The sequence below is a fragment of the Mustelus asterias genome, chromosome 7 (genome assembly GCF_964213995.1).
Source record: "Mustelus asterias chromosome 7, sMusAst1.hap1.1, whole genome shotgun sequence".
NCBI lineage: Eukaryota > Metazoa > Chordata > Chondrichthyes > Carcharhiniformes > Triakidae > Mustelus > Mustelus asterias.
In genome coordinates, this window is record NC_135807.1 from 27,413,750 (window position 1) to 27,425,792 (window position 12,043).

General features: G+C 40.7%; 1 protein-coding gene across 1 annotated transcript in view; it reads left to right on the plus strand.

Moving 5' to 3' along the window:
* The first annotated feature begins 6,136 nt into the window (after nucleotides 1-6,136).
* Nucleotides 6,137-12,043, plus strand: part of fam135b (family with sequence similarity 135 member B) — a 411,827-nt gene continuing 405,920 nt past the window's right edge. The window contains exon 1 of the mRNA XM_078217023.1: nucleotides 6,137-6,338. The gene's annotated coding sequence lies outside the window, so the exon portion shown is untranslated. The remainder of the gene's footprint in view (nucleotides 6,339-12,043) is intronic.

A 12,043-nucleotide genomic window follows, 5' to 3' on the forward strand; every position in this document is an offset into this window, starting at 1 on the left:
ATGTGTTCAGTTCTGGAATAGGCCACAAACATGGATAACCGAGTCCACTCCATGTTGCTTCTTAAAAGACGACCAGCTAAACATAGTATTCATTTTGATTTGATTTGATTTGATTTATTATTGTCATATGTATTAACATACAGTGAAAAGTATTGTTTCTTGTGCGCTATACAGACAAAACATACCGTTCAAAGAGAAGGAAACGAGAGAGTGCAGAATGTAGTGTTACAGTCATAGCTAGGGTGTAGAGAAAGATCAACTTAATGCAAGGTAAGTCCATTCAAAATTCTGACAGCAGCAGGGAGGTTTAGGTATTGTTGTGAATATCTGGTTCATAATTCATATGTTTTAAACTATAACTTCAGGTTTTGGGAATTAAAATGTTAAATATATGATAATTTAAGAAGCTGGTGTGCATCTAATGTGAATACAAAATTTTAGCAGTGAGCCCCTTTGAGGGGCAAAGGTTTGGATGGTCATTTGGCCAATTGGGCTGAAGTGTGTGAATCCTGGGGCTTTGTTTTATTCATTCCTGGAACATGGATGTTCCTGGCTGGCCAGCATTCATTGCACAAGCCGAGTTGCCCTTGAACTGAGCGGTTTGCAAGAACATTTCGGAAGGCAATTGAGAGTCAACCATATTGCTGTGGGTCTGGAGTCATATGTAGGCCAGACCAGGTAAAGATTTCCTTCCCTAAAGAATATTAGTGAACCAGATGGGTTTTTCCGACAATCGACACTGGTTTCATGGTCGTCAATAGATTCTTAATTCCAGGTATTATTGAATTCAAATTCCACCATTTGCTGTGGTGGGATTTGATCCTGGGGCCCCAGAACATTAGCTGAGTTTCTGGATTAATAGTCTAGTGATAATACCATTAGGCCATCGCCTTCCTGTTGAGCGTGGTCTCCCCCGGGCAATCTGGAGACTGGAGTTAAAGTAATCGGTAGCATCTTTATTACTCTCTGTAAATTGTTATTCCTATTAGTAAATAGCTGTTTAGTTACTCCTTTCGGTGGTTGCTACTCTTTCCAAGATATTACACAAATCCAACAAGCTTGAGCTATTTCCACCTAAAAAATAACTTGTGTTTATCTTACAAGTCTGAGTTAGAAGTATAAACACAGAAGTATGGAGGCCCATCTCTGGACCTGTAGTGGAGCCAGAGTGGCTATCGTTGTGAGTGGAATCGACTGCCGTCAGTGGTGGTGGAGGCAAACTCAATAGGGTCTTTTAAGAGACTCCTGGATGAGTACATGGGACTTAATAGGATGGAGGGTTATAGGTAGGCCTAAAAGGTAGAGATATGTTTGGCACAACTTGTGGGGCCGAAGGGCCTGTTTTGTGCTGTAATTGTTCTATGTTCTATGTTTCTATGTTATTTCAATAGAGTAAGATAACGCTAGCAATTCTGGGAAAGAGGATCATAAAGCACCATTATAGATATAAATTATACATATAGAGTTGTGTTGAAGGAAAAAATAAGTAATTTGCATTTCTGTGTGGAACATTTATTTAAAGTTTAAAGTTGATTTTATTAATGTCACAAGTAGGCTTATATTAACACTGCAATGAAGTTCCTGTGAAAATCCACTAGTCACCACACTGAGTTGCCTGTTCGAATACACCGAGGGAGAATTTAGCATGGCCAATGCCCCTAACCAACACGTCTTTCGGACTGTGGGAGGAAACCCACACAGGCATGGGGAAAACGTGCAGATTCTGCACAGTGATCCAAGCCAGCAATAAAACTTAGGTCCCTGGCGCTCTGAAGCAGCAGTGATAGCCATTACTTCATCATGCTACCCATATCCCAAATATGTCACATTGTCAAAGAGATGCAATATAGGAGCTGGAAGGCTCCTTTGATTAATTTACCTGAGTCTTTCTCACACTAGGCAATGCAGTTTTTGGTCTTATGTAGGCCGCAGCTCCCTGAGTTGGGGAGCAAAAGGAGATGAATGCCAGTCAGTCCTGCACCTTAAGCAGAGAAAATATGAACTTTATCATTCACAGCACGGAATGGGTGGCTCTCGAGCTCAGTTTGAAATTTGTGAAGGGAAAGAATCTGGAAGATTTATCTAGCTTGAAGCTAGAAATCTGCAGTGTCTTCACTGTGAACAACACTTAGCCTTGTGGCAGAAAACAACCAATTGAACAGTTAGCTTGGCAGAGCTGCATTGAGGACATGCTGTGGAAAAGCAATATGTGCATATCCAAACCAGGACAAAGATTCCATAGACGTGAGATTATTAAGAAAACCTTCAGGATCACTTAACTAAAAGCTAATGGAAAGATACCCATGAAATTTCCTTCTTTGGAGAATTGCTGGAATAGTGAATATAAATTAAAGTGAATGTTAGATGGCTTTAGCATACTTTTGGGTTGGTTCCAGGAAAAGTGAATGAACCTTCAAGAATTTGTAAGGTTATGGTGGGGGGCGGGGCAACTAAAAAACAAAAATTAATTCATAGCCTATGTCTTAATGAACTATTGCATTAAGTTAGTCACATCTACATTTTTAAATATACAATAAAGTTTGTTTTTGTTTAAAAGTATGAAATCTTATGGCACAATTTATTTTCATTAATCACTGCGTGTCTGAATTTCTCTTTAAACACTGACGGTCCCTATTGGGATTGTAAAAGTGTGCATCCAGTCCTTTATCAATGGTCATCAGTAAATTTATTTTTACAAGCCTTCGTCATATCTGCACCTCAGATTCTTTATTGTTAAACTGATCTTCAGTTTCAGCTTTCTTCAATGCAAATTAGTCAATAGTACCCTTAGAATGTTGTAACTTTTGGGCAGACAATTAGCCATGGTGGCCAATAATTGATAGCTCTTCTTATATCTTCAATTGGCCAGTCATCCATTTTACTTTTCCCAATGTGACCAGCCCCTAATTAACCAGTTCTAACATCAGATACTGGCAGTCTAATGTGTTTAAGTCTGATTTTGCTATTTTCGCTCTGGGTATGCATATACGTGTCCTGTTTCATCCCCCGCCCCCCCCACCCCCGGTTAACCAATGTACAATATTTCTACATGATCATATCTGTGCAATCTACAATTGTATGATAGTGATTTTTCAACACCAATGTTTTTAAAATAATAGTTCTGTTTGTTGGTCGCTCGACTGCCCTGGCTTTCTTCTGTTCTGGCAACTCAATATCAACATTTTAATATTGTAACTCAGTGGTGGGAAATACCCACTGGGTCGTCATTTATATCTCAATGGCTTGGAGTAACAGCAGTCCATTGCTATATTTAGACCGTTGCACCTGAGGGAGTCCGTGTAGTTGTGCAGTACTTTCTGTTCTATTTTGGCAGTCAGAGCCAGTACTTAGCTTCAAAAAAAGAAAATGCAAAGGGTCATCTAAACTTGAACCGTTGGCTCTATTCTCTCCCCACAGATGCTGTCAGACCTGCTGAGATTTTTCAGCATTTTCTGTTCTTGTTTCAGATTCCAGCATCTGCAATAGTTTGCTTTTATCCCAATACTTCGGAAGAAGATTAGGCACCTCAAAGATTGATTGTGCTTTCCACAGGTGTTGTCGTCTGACCTGCTGCGTGCTTATCGAATGTTTCTTTTCAGATTTCCAATGTTTTATTGCAAAAAAAAGAACGTGTAAAGTACACTGCATGACTTTAGTAATCTTAGACCACATTCAGTGGTCTGAGCTTACTAAAGCTATGATGGTACAGGAGGGCACGGTGGTACAATGGTTAGCACTGCTGCCTCACAGCACCAGGGACTTGGGTTCAATTCCCGGCTTGGGTCACTGTCTGTGTGGAGTTTGAATGTTCTTCCTGTGTCTGTGTGGGTTTCCTCTGTATGCTCTGGTTTACTCCCACACTCCGAAAGATGTGCTGGTTTGGTGCATTGGCCGTGCTAAATTCTCCCTCACTGTACCTGAACAGGTGCTGGAGTGTGGCGACGAAAGGACTTTCCCAGTAACTTCATTGCAGTGTTAATGTAAGCCTACTTGTGACACTAATAATAAATAAATCTTTCAGATGAAATAATAAATTAATGCCCTCTGTGGTGAAGCTAAAAGGTCCGTTCAATTATTTGCAATTCTTCCTGAGCTCCTGGACAATATTTATTCTTCAACCGACATTATCAATAATAAACAAAAAACACAGGTCAATGTCGCATTACTGTTTGGGGGCATTTTCTGTGTGGAAATGGGTTGTGATGTTTGCTACACATTGGAAAAGGGACAGATAGATATATTTCTGATTTTAAAAATAATAGGTTAAAGGGAGCAGGTAGGAATGTGGATTTGAGATCAGGGAGAGATCAGCCATGATCTGATTGAATGACAAAGGGGGCTTGAAGGGCTGAATTTGCTGACTTCTGCTTCTAATTCGGAGAGGCTGGTTAGGTACATTGGCCATGCTAAATTCTCCCTCAGTGTACCGGAGTGTGGCGACTGGGGGATTTTCACAGTAACTTCATTGCAGTGTTAATTTAAGCCTATTTGTGACTTATAAACTTTAATTCTTATGCTTCTTCCCTGCTACCATCAGACATTTGAATGGACCTACCTCATATTAAGTTGATCTTTCCCTAAACCCTAGCTATGACTGTAACGCTACATTCTGCACCCTCTCCTTTCCTTCCCTATGTAAGCTACACTTTATCTAAATAGCGTGCAAGAAACAATATGTTTCACTGTATACTAATACATGTTATTAATGATATTAATTGATTCCTTTATATTATTGATTTGGATGAGAATATAGGAGGCATGGTTAGTAAGTTTGCAGATGACACCAAGATTGGTCACATAGTGGATAGTGAAGAAAGTTATCTCCGATTGCAACGGGATCTTGATCAACTGGGCCAGTGGGCTGACGAATGGCAAAATGGAGTTTAATTTAGATAAATGTGAAGTGATGTATTTTGGTAGATTGAACCAGGGCAGGACTTACTCAATTAATGGTAGGGCGTTGGGGAGAGTTACAGAACAAAGAGATCTAGGGGTACATGTTCATAGCTCCTTGAAAGTGGAGTCACAGGTGAACAGAGTGGTGAAGAAGGCATTCAGCATGCTTGGTTTCATTGGTAAGAACATAGGATACAGGAGTTGGAATGTCTTGTGGAAGTTGTACAAGACATTGGTAAGGCCACACTTGGAATACTGTGTATAGTTCTGATCACCCTATTTTAGAAAATATATTATTAAACTCGAGAGAGTGCAGAAAAGATTTACTAGGATGCTACCGGGACTTGATGGTTTGAGTTATAAGGAGAGGCTGGATAGACTGAGACTTTTTTCTCTGGAGCATAGAAGGCTAAGGGGTGATCTTATAGTGGTCTATAAAATAATGAGGGGCACTGATCTGCCAGATAGTCAATATCTTTTCCCAAAGGTAGGGGAGCCTAAAACTAGAGGGCATAGGCTTAAGGTGAGAGGGGAGAAATACAAAAGTGCCCAGACGGGCAATTTTTTCACACAGAGAGTGCTGAGTGTCGGGAACAAGCTGCCAGAGGTAGTAGTAGAGGCGGGTACAATTTTGTCTTTTAAAAAGTGTTTAAATAGTTACATGGGTAGGATGGGTATAGAGGGATATGGGTCAAATGCGGGCAATTGGGATGAGCTTAGAGGTTTAAAAAAAAGGGCGGCATGGACAAGTTGGGCCGAAGGGCCTGTTTCCATGCTGTAAACCTCTATGACTCTATGTGACAATAATAAATCAAAAAATATTTTCCAAAACTGCACTTGCAACATGTTTCGGTGGTCCTGGAGGGCTTTGGTTCCTGTGGATGGATGGGGGAAAGTGCTATGTAAATGTAAATCTCTCCCGTTTTGCTGCTGTCCCACCCCTCCACGTTGACATGTCAAGTGGAAGCAATGCCAGGAAGGGACACAGCTTTGTGTGTGTGTGTGCGGCACCGACATGGAATGAAAGCAGAGACACCTGGCAGCGAGCAAGGAATGTGAGGAACTCCGGGTGCTGGTGCAGTTGGCCGCCCTCTCTCTTCACTTTCTCATTAATTTTTTTTGGTTGCTGGGTTTTTTTTAGTTGTTGCTGTGACTGACGTGACGTCAGCAGCCCAGAAGTGATTTCCTCCACAACAATCTTCAGTATCCAGAGAGACAAGAGACAGGAGGATACCAGCAATATACAGAGAGAGAGAGAGAAAGAGACACACACAGAGGCAGGCAGGTTCTGGAGGAGGCAAGATGTGAAAAAAAATCTATATTCTGCAAAAAAAAAGCAAAACCATGGCAACAGGAACATTAACCAACTAAGGGAGAAATAATAAAAGGAGAGAGCAAATCTTCCCTTTGGAAGGAGAGAAACTGCAGACCTCTGGGAACAGGTAGGAGGCATAGTGGTGATATATAATATATAGTAATTTCTACCACGTGTTAACAGGGAAATATACATCTGTGCCATGAATTGACTCATTAAGAAAGCAAGATCATCAATGAATGAAGTTTTCACTGTGCAAAATGTGGGGTGTCAGGTTTGAGGTCAGTCTGGGGAGATGTTTAAATGATATGGGAACAGCAGCAGTGGTGATTTCAGTGTAACCTGGAGCTGGCTGGATCCAGTGGCGTTGTTTGTTGTGCTGCGGCTTCGGCTACAGTGTCGGCGAATGGCACAGTATCAGCTCACGGAACAGATAAAAGAACAAGGCTGCACGGTGATACTATGAAACGATTTGACTTTGGGCATTTTAATCTGTGCGTCTGTTTGCAATTCACAGTTCCAGTTATATATACATACAGAATCCGAAAGCGCACAGGAAGAGAGAGAGAGAGAGGAGATGGCAAAAAAAAACAAGTCGGTGAAGCAGTTTGAGTAAAGTCATGTTTTATCACAGTCAGAGCTATCAACTGTTTCTTTTTATTTATTTAAAAAGTTACGCGTTTAAATCATCTGGGCTGAGAATGTTAGTTAAAACGTAGAGGGACCCAGTGAGCTTTCTACAGAACAAAAAAGATTGAGGTTAAATATCAGCAGCGTCTCCCTGTGTTTAGATTATTTTTCTCCATAACCTGGGATTTGTATTCTTTCCTGCTTTTCTCTACTGAGATTGAAGAACAGGGGCTGATTTTTAAAAAAATGCAAGTTGCATATACATTGAATATATATTCATAGAAAGATGAGAGGTGTCTTAGGAGCATGTCTATGGTATCATTCAGACCACGTACCGTGCATCAAAACATGCCTTTAATATTTACATCGTCCGTTTCGATCTTCTTCGCACGTAATATATTGGCCTGTGATTCTTAAACTAAATATATGTTTATCGTTATCTTGTCAGTTTGTGCAATGCTTGGATATGTACATAATGCAATATGTATTACATATTTTATCAGTACACGCATATACTTATTAATGTGTTTGTGCATGCGTGTACATGTGTATATGTATTTACACACATGCATTTTTATTTATGGGCACATACATATCTCTGACATGTCTCCAAATGTCTGGAAATGTGCATGTAAACATGGTATAAATGTAAATGTGAGTATATGTTTTCCTGTGGATGCATGGGTTTGTGTTAGGTGTAAATGTCTATGCGCATGTGTGCTTCCATACATGGGTATATATATATGTGTGTAAGCATATATGTGCATGTGTGTGTATATATACATTTTTATATGCTTTCACATGTTAATGTGGCTTTACGCATCTTTGTATTATAGATGTATATGCAAACATATGAATGTTTCTGTGTAAAAATGTATATATGCATGCTTCTGTGTACAAATGTAAATGCAAATGCAAATGCATGCATGTTTCTGTGTACTAATGTATATGCACATTTATATCTGCACATGTGTACATATCTACTCTGTTTATATGTGCATATGTGTATACAAATGTATACATCTTTGTAGGTCTATATATGTATACATCCATGTAAGATTTATATTTTGACTCAGAAACCCAACCACAGCATTGAGATGATCCTTGTTTCTGCCCTCATTATTATCTGCAGGGTGGCAAGCAACCAGAAAAACACAAAATAGTGACTCGATGCAGCTTAACTGGAGTGCTGTGCCATTTCATCGTTGCATCTGTACTCTGTATTCGAGCAAAATTCAAACCTTTTTTCATTTCTTGTGATCTCATGTTTGCATGCCGTAAGTGACAAGTTCACAAATACCCTTTGCTCTCTCTTTCAAATGGATAACAGAAAAAGATGAGTTTCTCCCCCCCCCCCCCACCCCGACATTGTTCCGTGAAAATAAAACAAGGCAGCCATGCTGCATCCACACTGAGCTCATCAAATACAGCATCACAGTTCAGCAACTCTACCCCAGTTCAGGATGTACTTGATTTGTACATTGATATTGATTCATTGTAAGTAAAATTGGACCCAAACTAATACACTTTCGGTGCTGTGCAATATGTTTCTTATTTGTTATGTGTATTCAACACCTTAAATTACTCCTGGTGTTGCTCCCACTACCTGACAACAGAGGTCAAAATATTTTTTTGAGGGCTTTTGAGATTATCTCAAGAGCTACTTTTTGGTTTTAAGGTGTTCCTTTTTAATTCTCATCTCTGCTTTATCAGGTGTTGCAGTCATGTTGTAACATGATTTTCAATATTTATGTTGATTTTTCTTTTCATCTTTTTTAGGCAAGTAGCACAAATAACAAAGACTGTATAATTAAACTTAATAATATCTTTTAACATTGCATCTATAAACAAGATGTTTTTGTTCATTTATTATGAAGAAATCTCCCATATTCTATTTCTGAAGTGATTTTTTTTTAAGCATTTGCAATTACACAAACATGTCAATGCATTTTTAAAAAAAAACTAGACCAGGAGTCTAATTTTGTCTTCATTCTCTTGGCATTGACCTGGAGTGGATCAACCCACATTTCTTGGATTTTATGACAACATAGGGAGGTGATGAATGAGGCCTTTAATATATATATATATTTTCTTCATAAAACGTGAGTTGAAATTTGGGAGAAATTAAGTAAAACTAAGTAAGCTACAAACATTCAGGAGCTGGGGTGGCATCAACACAAACTCAACTTATTAGGACATCACTCCCACACATAAGCTCCCCACTTGATTATAGGTATTAATATTTTGCAAAAAAAACCTTCTCGTCCTCAATTCAAATGAGGGGGAACAAATTAAGATCGACTTTAAGTTGCCAATATTTTTTAATATATGTATATAAAGTGAAGGAAAGAGGGTGATTGACCGATGTTTAGACGGTGTACATTGGCGTGGTGGCAGCAGCTCGAGAGAGATGTTGCTGTCAGATGTGTGACTGGAGTCCAACAACTCCTGACCTCAGTGATAGGCAGACCACACCAGCCGCACAGATGAGAGGGGTGGTCCAACTGCTGATGAGACCAAAACCCAGCGAGCCCCCACACCCTCTAACTCTAACCAGCACAATTGGGCAATCTAGATCTGCCTGATTACTGCCTGTGTTTCAGTAGTGTGTGAGTGGCTTTACTTTTAATGCTGATATGGTGCTGCACGACCCACACCCGCCCTCCCTCCCCTGTACCCTCTTTTTGTGTTGCTGGGGGAGCTTAGTGTTTCCCAGTGGGTCAGGTGAAGGGGCTGGGATGCCACTGCTGCTTTGATATTCAAGCTCATAGAATCATAGAAGGATCATAGAATGCCTACAGTGCAGAAGGAGGCCATTCGGCCCATCAAGCCTGCACTGACAACAATCCCATGCAGGTCCTATCCTTGTAACCCCACAAATTTCCCCTGCTAGTCCCCTTGATACTAAAGGGCAATTTAGCATTGCCAATCCACCTAACCCACACATCTTTGGACTGTGGGAGCATCCAGAGGCGACCCACGCAGACACGGGGAAAATGTGCAGACTCCGCACAGACAGTTACCCAAGGCAGGAATCGAACCCGGGTCCCTGGAGCTGTGAGGTAGCAGTGCTAGCCACTGTGCCACCGTGCCATCCATGCGCAGCACCATTCACTTTCCTGCTGGTACTCCAATCACAGGTTGTTTCTCTGCCGTGTTTGCTGCTGATAGGCTCGGCAAACATGGGAGAGAAACAGCTTGTGATTGGAGCAATAGCTCCTCCCAGGTTTTGTCAGCTCCACATCGGGGGTGATTTTTATTGTGTTGGTCACCCTTATGATTGAATTTTCCCATGCTTTTTGGAGGCTTTCAAGGGCAACTCTGTCCTGTGGCCCCATGTCTTTTGAACCTGATGTGCAAGCGTGCAACCAATAATAGTTCACCTAAATTCTATATTTGAGCTGCTACTCTTAATTAAGATTATCTGATCATAGAATCCCTACAGTGCGGAAGGAGGCCATTCAGCCCATCGAGCCTGCACTAATAACAGTCCCGCCCAGGAAATTCCAACTTTCAGGAGTTCAATCTCCAGTTTGCAATTTTACTTTGTTTCAGTGGGAATTATTGGTTAATTTAATTCCTTTAAATGCAGATAAACACTGCCTTCAGTTTATTAGCCCCGTGTGACTGTGGCTGAAAATACTTTCTCAAATAACAAGTCGATTTGGAAGGGCAGGTTTTGTAACTGTACGACAAGCTGTTTGCTATAGTTCAAGTGCACATAAAAAGAACATTTCCTTTATCCCAAGCAGTTGTGCCCAGCTGGAATTCTGTTATTGCACCATGATGGCAAGCCCTTGTAGGGGGTAGAAAAGCTACATGTGTCAGTCTTTGAAAAACAAATCTTGAAACTGGTAGAATCCTTTAATCTGTTGGGTTTGGCTACCATATACTGTGTGACATGCATAAGAATTTGCTTGAAGAAGCAGAGAGTCAGAAATGGATACCTCATGAAGCCTTTATGCTCAAAATATTATTTATTGATAAAATGTTGATTTTTGAAGTGGAGCGGTGGTTGCGTGCGGATCCAAGCGGGCAGAGCAGTGGTTAAGCATGGGTCCGACAATGGGCTTCTGCTCAGTCGGCACCCAAGGAGTCGATAATAATGGCATTCATTATCGTCCTCCCCTTTATGTAGTTTTATTCAAATGAACAATTTTGCTGATTTTTCTCTGCCGAGATGTTGTTGTGCCTTGCGGCTATTACATTGGCAACGAGATAAATCGGGACTACAGTCGCCAGCTCCTGGAATTGGTAGTGGGCGGAGGCAGGACTGAGGCCTTGCCTTCAGTGTTTAAAAAGAAAATCTCTGCAGCAACAGTAAGAAATATAATGCCGCTCTTAGAGAAATCGATCCTTTTGACTCAGAAGCTGAACACTGGGTTCAGTGAACACTGGGTTCAGTACATTGAAAGACTTCGTTATTTATTCGCCAGTAATAGAGTCATAGAGGTTTACAGCATGGAAACAGGCCCTTCGGCCCAAATTGTCCTTGCCGCCCTTTTTTTTAAACCCCTAATGAACTTGCAGGAAAGGATAAGCAAAAAGTTATTCTGCTTAAAATATGTGGACCCCAGATTTATAATCTCATTAGAAACTTAACATTCTCAGTAGCTCCGAATACTTTTAACCAGCTTGTAACATTGGTGAAGATTCATTATAACCCCAGATCATTTATCATCATGTAGCTTTGTGTGTTTAACTCTGCTATAAGAGGCCCAGGGGAGACAATTATGACATAAACAGTAAGCATATAGTGGAGCCATGCAAATTTGGATCATTGTTGAGTGATATGCTGTGAGACAGAATAGTTTGCGGCATGAATAATTAAACATGCAGAAGAAAACTGCTGGCACAGAATAAGATTTCCCTAGAGAAGGCCATGAAAATAGCTCTGGCAATTGTGAGTGCAGAGAGAGGTACTCTCAAGTTAGAGTGAATGCAGGCAGGTCAGGTGAATTGCAATGGTGCAAAACCTTTGCAAATCGGGGTGCTAGTTTTGAGTGCGCAGAAGAGACAGAGCTGAAACTCACTGAACAAGGCAGGGGGCAGAAAAAAAATGGGTCAACAACCCAGAAATTCTGATGAATGCTATAGGTGTGGGGGAGGTCATCCTAGGAAAAATGTAAATTCTGGGATTCGATCTATTTAGGTGGCAATTAGAGCGGCCACACCTGACTTAAGTGCCGAGCCAAACAGAAT